The following is a 9,515-nucleotide window of genomic DNA, read 5'->3' on the forward strand; positions in this document are numbered from 1 at the left end:
TGTCTACATAGCTGAGATTGGGGCCGAGCCCACAGGCTCCTCCACTGGCTCCCTGCTCCATGTTGGCATGCTGCATTCGCATCCCGGAACACTGGATTTCAGTCTGGTCCCTCTGTCCCTGTGGAGACACAAGCAATACCTTCCACTTGGGTGGGTCAGTGCCCTATTCCCCCACCACACATCTCTCTTTTTTTCCCCTTTCCTCCCCATCCTCTCCTTTTTAGATGGTTACCATACATACCTCTGGATTTGATCTGGCCCCTGCCATACTACCTGGACCTCACTCTTGGAGTGTTTGTATATAGTAGCTTTTTCCCTGTGCCCCTTTTGCATTTTTCTTTTCTTTTTTTTTTATAAACTTACCTCAGTGGACTCATGTTGTACTTGTCCTTTTGTGCTTGGCTTACTCCATTTAGCAAAATTTCCTCTAGTTCTTCCCATGCGGCGATATGCTTCATGTGTTCATCACTGCTTTTTAGCGATGCATAGTACTCCATTGTCTGTTGATGGAAATTTGGGTTGTTTCCAACTCCTTGTGATTGTGAAATGTGCAGCAATGAACATTGGAGCACAGATGTCTGGCTGTGGTTTGTTTCTTGCCTCTTCTGGGTATATGCCCAGTATGGGTATTGCTAGGTCCTATGGTAGCTCAATTTCCATCTGTTTGAGAAATTGCCAAATCAATTTCCATAGTGGCTGTACATACCTACAGGTCCACTAGCAGTGCATGAGAGTTCCTATCTCACCACAGCCCCTCCAAGACTTTTTGCTTTCTGATATTTTTAATTGGGCTATCTTTGAGGGTGTTTGGTGGTATCTCATAGTTGTTTTCATTTGAATTTCTCTTCTGTCTAATGATCAGGAACATTTTTTCATATATTTATTGGCCATTTGGATTTAAGACTCTGTGAAACTTCTGTTCACATCCTTCACCCACCTCCTCAGTGGGCAGTTAGTTCTTCTCTTATTGCAAGCTTGCAAAGTATTGTAGATTTTAGTAATAAGGCCTTTGTTTGATGTGTCATTGCTAAAGATGTTTTCCAGGTTGTTGGGCCCTTTATTACTCTCTTGGTGAATTCTTTCGATGTATACAGCTGTCTTATCTTTGGCATATCCCACTTATCTATTTGTGACTCCTCTGTATTTGCATCCTTCCCTATTTCCAATAACCTATGTATTTCCCTGTGCCAAGGTTCTCAGGTATGTCCCAAATCCCTGATGAATGGTCCTAATTGTTAGGGGTCTCTTCTCCAAGTCTGTGATCCACCTTGAGTTTATTCTTGTGCATGGAGTGAGGTAAGTGTCTTGCTTCATTTTTCTGCAGGTACATATCCACTTTTTCCAACACCATTTAGTGAAGAGGGCATCTACTTCCCATTTGATTGGGGGGGGGGCGCCTTATCAAAGATCCCTTGCCTGTATGCTGTTCTTATGTCTGGGTCTTCAGCTCTTTTCCATTGGTCCGAATATCTGTCATTATGCCAGTACCATAGTATTTTGACTACTGTGGCCATATAGTGTGTGTTAAAGTCAGGTAGAGCAAGCCCTCACACTTTTTCCTTCCTCTTGAGGTGTTCTCTTCTTATTCTGGGCTTCTTCTCCCTCTATATGAAGTTGCTAATCCATTTTTTCCAATTCTTTGAAGAAGAATGGTGGTATTCGTATCAGGATAGCATTGAACTTATATAGTGCCTTGGGCAGAACTGACATCTTAACTATATTCAGTCTGCATATCCATGAGCATGGGTATTCTTCCATTTGTTGAGGTCACTCTTGTTTTTTCGTAGTAGTGTTTTCTAATTTTCCTCATACAAATCTTTCATTTTTCAGTCAGGTATATCCCTAGGTATTTCAATTTGTGCTTGGCTATGCTATATGTAAAGGGTACTACCTTTTTGATCATCTCTTCTGTGATCTTGTCTGATGTGTAGAGCAGTCTGGTAGACTTCTGTTTGTGGATTTTGTATCCTGCCACTCTGCCATATTCCTCTATTGCTTCTACCTGTGGAGTTTAGGGGATCTTCAATGTATAGAATCATATCGTACATGAATAATGATAATTCTGCCTCTTCCTTCCCCAGATGAATACCGTTAATATATTTTCTTTGTCTTATGTTGTTAGCTAGAACCTCCAGTATGATGTTAAATAGGAATGGGGACAAGAAGCATTCATGTCTGGTTCCCTTTTTTTCAGTGGAATTGTTTTCGCCCTTTCTCTGTTAACTACCACATTAACGGTTGGTTTTTCACATGTGGCTCGTATAATATTGAGGAATTTTCCTTCTATTCCTATCTTCTTAAAAAGGAATGTGTGATGGGTGTTTTCAAATGCTTTTTCCACATCTATCCATATTATCATGTAGTTCTTATCATGTTTGTGCCAACGTGGCAAATAATGCTGAGAGTCTTTCATATCTTCAACCATCCCTGCATCCCTGGTATGAATCCTGCTTGGTCACGGTGACTTATTATTTCAATATGCTTTTGTATTCTATTGGCCAGTATATTGTTAAGGATTTTTTCATCAATGTTTATGACGGGTATTGGTCTGTAGTTCTCCATTCTGGTGGGATCCTTGCCAGGTTTTGGTATCAGAGTTATACTAGCTTCATAGAAAGAATTTGGGAGTTTGCCATCTTTTTCTATGTTCTGGAAGAGTTTGTGTAGGATTGGTGTCAGTTCTTCCCTGTATGCTTGGTAGAATTCTCCTGTGAAGCCATCTGGTTCAGGGATTTTTTGTTAGTAATCCCGTGATAACCTTGTCTATTTTTTCCATTGCTATGGGTCTGTTGAGGTTCTTGACATCCATCTGGGATGGTCTAGGGAGGGATTGTGTTTCCAAATATTTTTCCATGTCTTCAAAGTTGTTGAATTCGTCAGAGTATAGGCCTTAGGATGTCATGAGGGTCCGTTGTAATGGTCCCTGTTTCATCCCTCATCCTTGCAATTATCATTTGTTCCTTCTTTCCTTTGGTTAGTTTTACCAGCGGTCTATCAATTCTGTTAATTTTTTCAAAGAACCAACTTTTAGCGGTGTTAATTTTTTCCATGGTGTTCTTGTTTTCCCTCTCCTGTATCTCAGCTCTGATTTTTATTATATCTATCCTCTTGCTATTAGTAAAGTTATTCTGTTGACTCTTCTCTAATTGGTGTAAGTTTTGTGCCACCATATCATCCACAAATCTCTCTTATTTTTTAATATGTGCATTTATTGCTATCAGCCTTCCACTGATAAATACCTTTGCTATATCCCAAAGGTTTTGATATGTCGTGTTTTAATTCTCATTAGTTTCTAGAAACTTCCTGATTTCATCTCTGGCCTGGGTCAATACCCACTCCTTTTGCAATAGAGAATTGTTCGTCCTTCAATTGTTCTCCCTTGTTTTCTTCACCATTCTTCTCTTAATTTCCAGCCTTATGGCACAGTGATCGATCGGACAGAGATGTCTGCATAACCTCTATATTCTTGAATTTACTCAAGCTTGACTTGTGAACCAGCATGTGGCCGATATTTGAATATGTGAAATGTAGGCTTGAAAAGAATGTGAATTTTTGCATGTGGGTGGAAAGCTCTGAAAATATCTGTCTCGTCAATTCATCCAATTGTGTTGTTTAGATCTGTAGCCTCCTGGTTGAGTTTCATTCCCAATGATCTGTCTTTTTAAGAGAGTGCTGTATTAAAGTCACCAACTATAATTGTTGAGCTTGTGATTTCTTTTTTCATCTTTTGGTGTGTTTGAGTCACAAATTTTTCAGGTCTCAGGTTAGGTGCATATATATTTATTATGCTCACTGCTTCTTGGTCTACTGTTCCCTTGAGCATTATATAGTGCCCCTCCTGCCCCTCCTTGTCTCTTGTTATGTCCTGTATCTTGAGTCAATTTTGTCAGATATTAAGATCTCTACCCCTACCTTTTTTGCATTGCCATTTGCTTGATATATTTTTCTCCAGCCTTTAATTCTCCGCCTGTTATTGTCTGCAAGCTTGAGATGTGTCTCCTGTAGGCAGTAGATCGATGGGTTATGTTTTCTGAGCCAGTCTTTTAGTCTCTGCCTTTTAATGCCTGAGTTCAGGCCATTGACATTCTGTGTTATTGCATCCATCTGTGGACTCTGTGATGGCATCTTATACCTTTGTGTTGGGTGTTTTCCTTCCTACCTACATTTTCTGCTTGTGTTGTGTGTGTGGCTTATGTTTCCCTTCTTTCCACTCGTCTTCAAATATCTTAAAGGTGATGATTTCTCCCTTTGTTCAAGAATGATTAGATTCAACCTCAAACCTAGACTTGTGTAAAAATACACAGGAGAAGAGAAATTATTTGAACCACTCACTGTTTTTGAAAATATTTGGATTGTAATTATCCTGGAACAACAAGGAGTCTCCGAGCAGTACCAAAAGTTAATATGCTAGACTTCTGAAGGAATGCTGTAGATTTGAGTCTACCCTGAAGTACTGGGGAAGACAAGTCTAACAGACTATTTCTGTAAAGCTAGTCATTGAAAACCCTGTGTGCAGTTGTAAAATGACACACTTGGGCTCACTATGAGTCGAGAATCAACTGAACAATAAAAGGAGAAGGAAAAATCAAACCAAGTCATGGATGTAGCAGGATATGGAAGGACAGATTGTGGCCTCCATGAAGTCACCATTAGAGGTCTGAAGATGCCTGGCACCATCTTTGATCAACACTCACATTTGCCAAACCTTTGCTTTGTCTCAGCCACCATGGTAAGACTAGCTTGTGACTGGTACTGCCTTAACAGGGAAGACAAGGGAAAGTTGGATCGAATACTGGCCCAGTTCCTACCTTTGGTTCCCAGAGAGGGGATGGGGCATGATAAAACCGGTTGCTGACCTGATAATACATGAGGGAAAAGGATACAAAAACATCACAAGTTAAGTTTACTTACTGAGAATCTTGAAAGCAGGTATTGTATTAATCATCCTTAATCCTAGATTCTGAGCATTTGTCACATCGTGATTTCTTTGCCTAGACTACTGAATCCGAAACAGGTCTTCATAAAGAAATTAGAGGAACTGAGCACACACACACACACACACACAAACACACACACATGCGCGCGCTTTGCACTGCACTTGTGCTGGTTCTACACGTATGAGAAAGTGACTTCAACCATGTCCTGATCTTTGTCCACAGAAGTCTTCTACGCTGGATTCATTATTCCCACTCAGCTCAAGAGGGCATGCCTACTCTTGAGGCTAGGTAAGTTCACTTGTTCTGAAGGTCTTGGCCTTGATTCCTAAGAGTCGGCAATTGCCTTTTGAAACACCAGGCCCACAAAACCCAAGACACTAAAGGCGAGGGAAGATAGAGGCACCAGCCTAGATGGCACCAAATGTTTCCCGTAGGACTGAGAAGCCTTCCCACAAGATGTCCTGTGAGCTTTGGAACCACGTGTTTGGAGAACACCTAAGAATTGCTCATAATATGAAACCACAAGAGTTCTTACAAAACAGACATCTCTAAGCTAACAGACATCTCTAAGCTGAGGCAAACATTTATTTTATCTCAGCTTGCTCAAATTCATCAAATACAAACCACTACCATCCTCTGAGGCTTTTCTTCTTAGATTTTATTCTCTATGGAACATTTGGTATCAAAACATACTTTAAAAGTCTAAAAGCCTGCATCAGCAACTACTATTTTTACAGGTAAGTTTTCTCTCTGAGAAGCCTCTACCTTCAGATCGGACATATGTTAACCAGCTATTGGAAGTTTACAAAAATAAATCTTAAGAATTTGGTGGGGTTTTTTTTCAGTTCTTTGTTGGCTCAGGGACAGCAGAGTTTTTGTCTCTCTCAGGTCTCCTGAAGACTGATTCCTAAAGCAAAGATATTCTCCACAACCAAGACCAAAATTGAAAATGTGTCTGGGTCCCCAGCCTTTCTAAGAGCATCCACAGTGATCTGTGAGTGTATTTTAGCCCATGGAACGTGACATCGAGCTTGAGTGCCCACATTCCAGGTTAGCTGCCCTCCGGTCAATTCTGACCCACGGTGACCTCATGTGTGCAGAGCGCACCTGCTCCATGGGGTTTTCATGGAGAGGACTTTTTAACAGAAGATCATCAGCCTTACTTCCAAGGAGCCTATGATTGGGTTTGGACCACCAAATGTCTGGTTAGTGGTCTAGAGCTCAACACTTCGCATCGACCCAAGCCTCCTAGCACATATTCCCAGCCTCTTCTGCTCACGAACTGCAGATGATTACAAATCCAGGCAGTGGAACAGCTCCTGTTAGACCAGCTCCCTCTATAAGGAAATTCTGAATTAGCCTCACTCCAGGTCACCCCTAAATTGACTGAATGCTTTGTTCAGTTTCTTTGAATTCGGAGGTCTTATCCCTGCTCCCCTTTTAACACCATGTGGGTTACTGACAGTGTCCCTTCCACTAACATTCTGGTTTGATTTCTGCAGTGAAGCAAAGAATGGGAGGGCTACCTCGGCGCATCTGTCAGGTAATACATGTGTATATGCAAAGTAAACATTTGCAAATAATTTCGTTTAATAACCAGCTGTCACCCCCTCACTTTTCCAAGTCCTTGATCAGAACAGGCAGCCAGTGGCAGCATTTGCAGGCTGTCACTTAGCAATAGAAGAGTAGCTGATTTACTAAGCTCTTAAAGGGGCACTTTGTGCCGTTTTTTATTCACAGAATTGCTTCTTTAGCATTCTTTAGCTGTTTCTTTAATTTCTTTTTTTTTCTATTCTGTTTTCTATTCTGTTTTCCCGCCATCCCCAAATTGAATGATCTGCCTCATTTGTCCAGAAAAAGTCACAGAACACTTATTTTCTTCTGCTTTTTAAAAATCATTTTATTGGGGGCTCGTACAATTCTTATCACAATCCATCCACCCATCCATTGTGTCAAGAACATGTGTACATTTGTTGTCATCATCATTCTCAATACATTTGCTTTCTGCTTGAGCCCTTGGTATCAGATCCTCATTTTCTGCTCCCTCCCCACTCCCCCCTGCTTCATGAACCCTTGATAATTTATAAGTTATAATTATTTTGTCATATCTTACCCACTTTTCTGTTGTCCGTCCCCAGAGAGGAGGTGAGATGTAGATCCTTGTAACACGTCTTTTCTAAGATCAGCTTAGTTGATATTTATGGTTCTTGTTCCCTGTTCACAAGCTGGTTCTAACTCATAGCTGTCCTACGTGCAGTAGAAGAAAACACACGCTGCCCTGCATCAGCCTCGCACTCTTTGCCCTTCTTAAGCACATTGTTGCAGCCACTCTGTCAGCTCGTCTCAGTAAGGGTCTCCTCGCTTTCGCTGACCCTCTACCTAGCATGACATCCTTGCCAAGGCACTGGTCTCTCCTGGCAACACACCCAAAGTACATAAGACTTTTGTAGGAACTGATCCCTTCTGACACCATGAGACTATCTCACCATCTTTCTTTCTAAAAAGCATTCTGACTATACTCTTTTTTTTCATAAATCATTTTACTGGGAACTCTCACAGCTCTTATAACAACCCATACATCAATTGCATCAAGCACATTTGTACATGTGTTGCCAACATCATTTTCAAAACATTTTCTTTCTAATTGAGCCCTTGGTATCAGCTCCTCATTTTCCCTCCCTCCGTCACCCTCCTACCCTTAAGACCCCTGGATAAATTATTATTTTCATATCTTACACTGTCTGATATATCCTGTCACCCATGTTTCTGTTGTTTGTCCCCCCTTCGGGGGGTGGGGAGAGAGTGCTATCACTGTGATTGGTTTCCCCTTTCTCCCCCTTTCCCCCAACTTCCCCCTACCCTCATGGTAGTGCTACTCCTATTATTGTTCCTGAGGGGTTTATCTGTCCTTGATTCCAGAGTTCTTATCTGTACCACTGTATGTGCTCTAGGCTAGGTGGATTTGTAAGGTAGAACTGAGGTCATGATAGTGGACAGCGGGGAGAGAACATTACAGAACTAGAGAAATGTGTGTTTTGTAAGTGTTGTACTACACCCAGGCTGGTTCATCCCTTCCTTGTGACCCTACTGTGAAGGGATGTCCAATTGTCTACATATGGGCTTTGGGTCTCCACTCTGACTCTTGTTCATATTGATATGATTGTTTTTTGGGATCTCTTGATGCCTGATACATGACCCTGTCAGCACCTCATGATCACACAGGCTGGTATGCTTCTTCCACGTGGGCTTTATTGCTTTTCTGCTAGTTGACCACTTGTTTTCAATTCAAATCTTTAAGACCCAAGATGCTACATCTTGTAATAGCTGAGCACCATCAGTTTTCTTCACCACATTTTCTTATGTACCCATTTTGTTTTCAACAACTGTGTCAGGAAGGTGAGCATCACAGAATGCCAGGTTGTTAGAAAGTGTTCTTGCATTGAAGGAGGATTTGAGTAGAGGCCCAATGTCTGTCTGCTACCTTAATACTTAACCTATAAATATATGTACATAGACCTATATTCCTATGTTATATATTAATATATTTATATATACATACCTATATTTATGCTGCTATAAAAGTCTTTGCCTCCTAGTTTCCTCTATTTCCTTTTACTTTCCTCCTGTTCCACTATCATGTTGGACCTCATTCAACTCTCAGTAATTCCTCTCATCTACATTGCACTTGATCAAACCCCACCCACCAGGCATCCTATGCCTTCCTTGCCATGGATTTTAGATTGTGTTGTTCCCTTGTCCTTGGGTTTGTTGGCTCCCCTGTTCTTTCTCCCACCTCCCCTTCTCCTGTGTCCCCCAGGAAGTGTCAGTCCCGTTCTTTTCTCCACAGGATTGCTTATCTTGCCTATCTTATATAAATAGGCATGAGGGAAAGAAAAGCCTATAAATAGCTCTACGTCTGTCTGCTGCTGACCCTTATGAATGTTTTCTGATCAGTTCTGATGAAGTGTGTGTTAGTTTGGGTAGAACAGAGAAACAAATCCATACACACACACATATGTGTATAAGAGAGTTTTATTAAAAGGGCAATTGAACATTAAGAAAGCCTTCCAACCCAGTCCAGTCCAAGCTTGTAAGTCCAATAATAGCCCATATGTCCAACGCCAATCTGTAAAGTCCTCTTCAAACTTACAAAACACATGAAATGATGCCAAATGCAGGAAGATCACAGGCCAGTGGGTAGAAAGTCTTTGAACACAGTGGTGTTGTAAGCATCTCAGCACTGGCAGGGTTTCCATGTGGCTTCTCCAGCACCCAGGGCTGCATCTGGGGAAGTCCATGTGGCTTCTCCTCAGGGATGTCTCATAGGAAGTGAGTCTTGTGTCTTGTCAGTAGGACAAGGAAGTTAGGAGAGAGAGAGAGAGAGAGAGAGAAGTGTCTCCCACTTCTAAGGAGGAAAATACAGGAGTTCCCAGAATTCTACACTCTTAATCCTCAAATTGACACCAGATTATGTAACTACCACAAAGTGCTACGCCTGTGTGTCCTTGCCCTGAATGCAAAGTCTTTGTTCAGGATTCCTCAGGTACTTAACTGCTTTTGCCCGCCTTTCTGCTCTGT

The sequence above is a fragment of the Tenrec ecaudatus genome, chromosome 13, assembly GCF_050624435.1.
Source record: "Tenrec ecaudatus isolate mTenEca1 chromosome 13, mTenEca1.hap1, whole genome shotgun sequence".
In the NCBI taxonomy this organism is placed as follows: domain Eukaryota; kingdom Metazoa; phylum Chordata; class Mammalia; order Afrosoricida; family Tenrecidae; genus Tenrec; species Tenrec ecaudatus.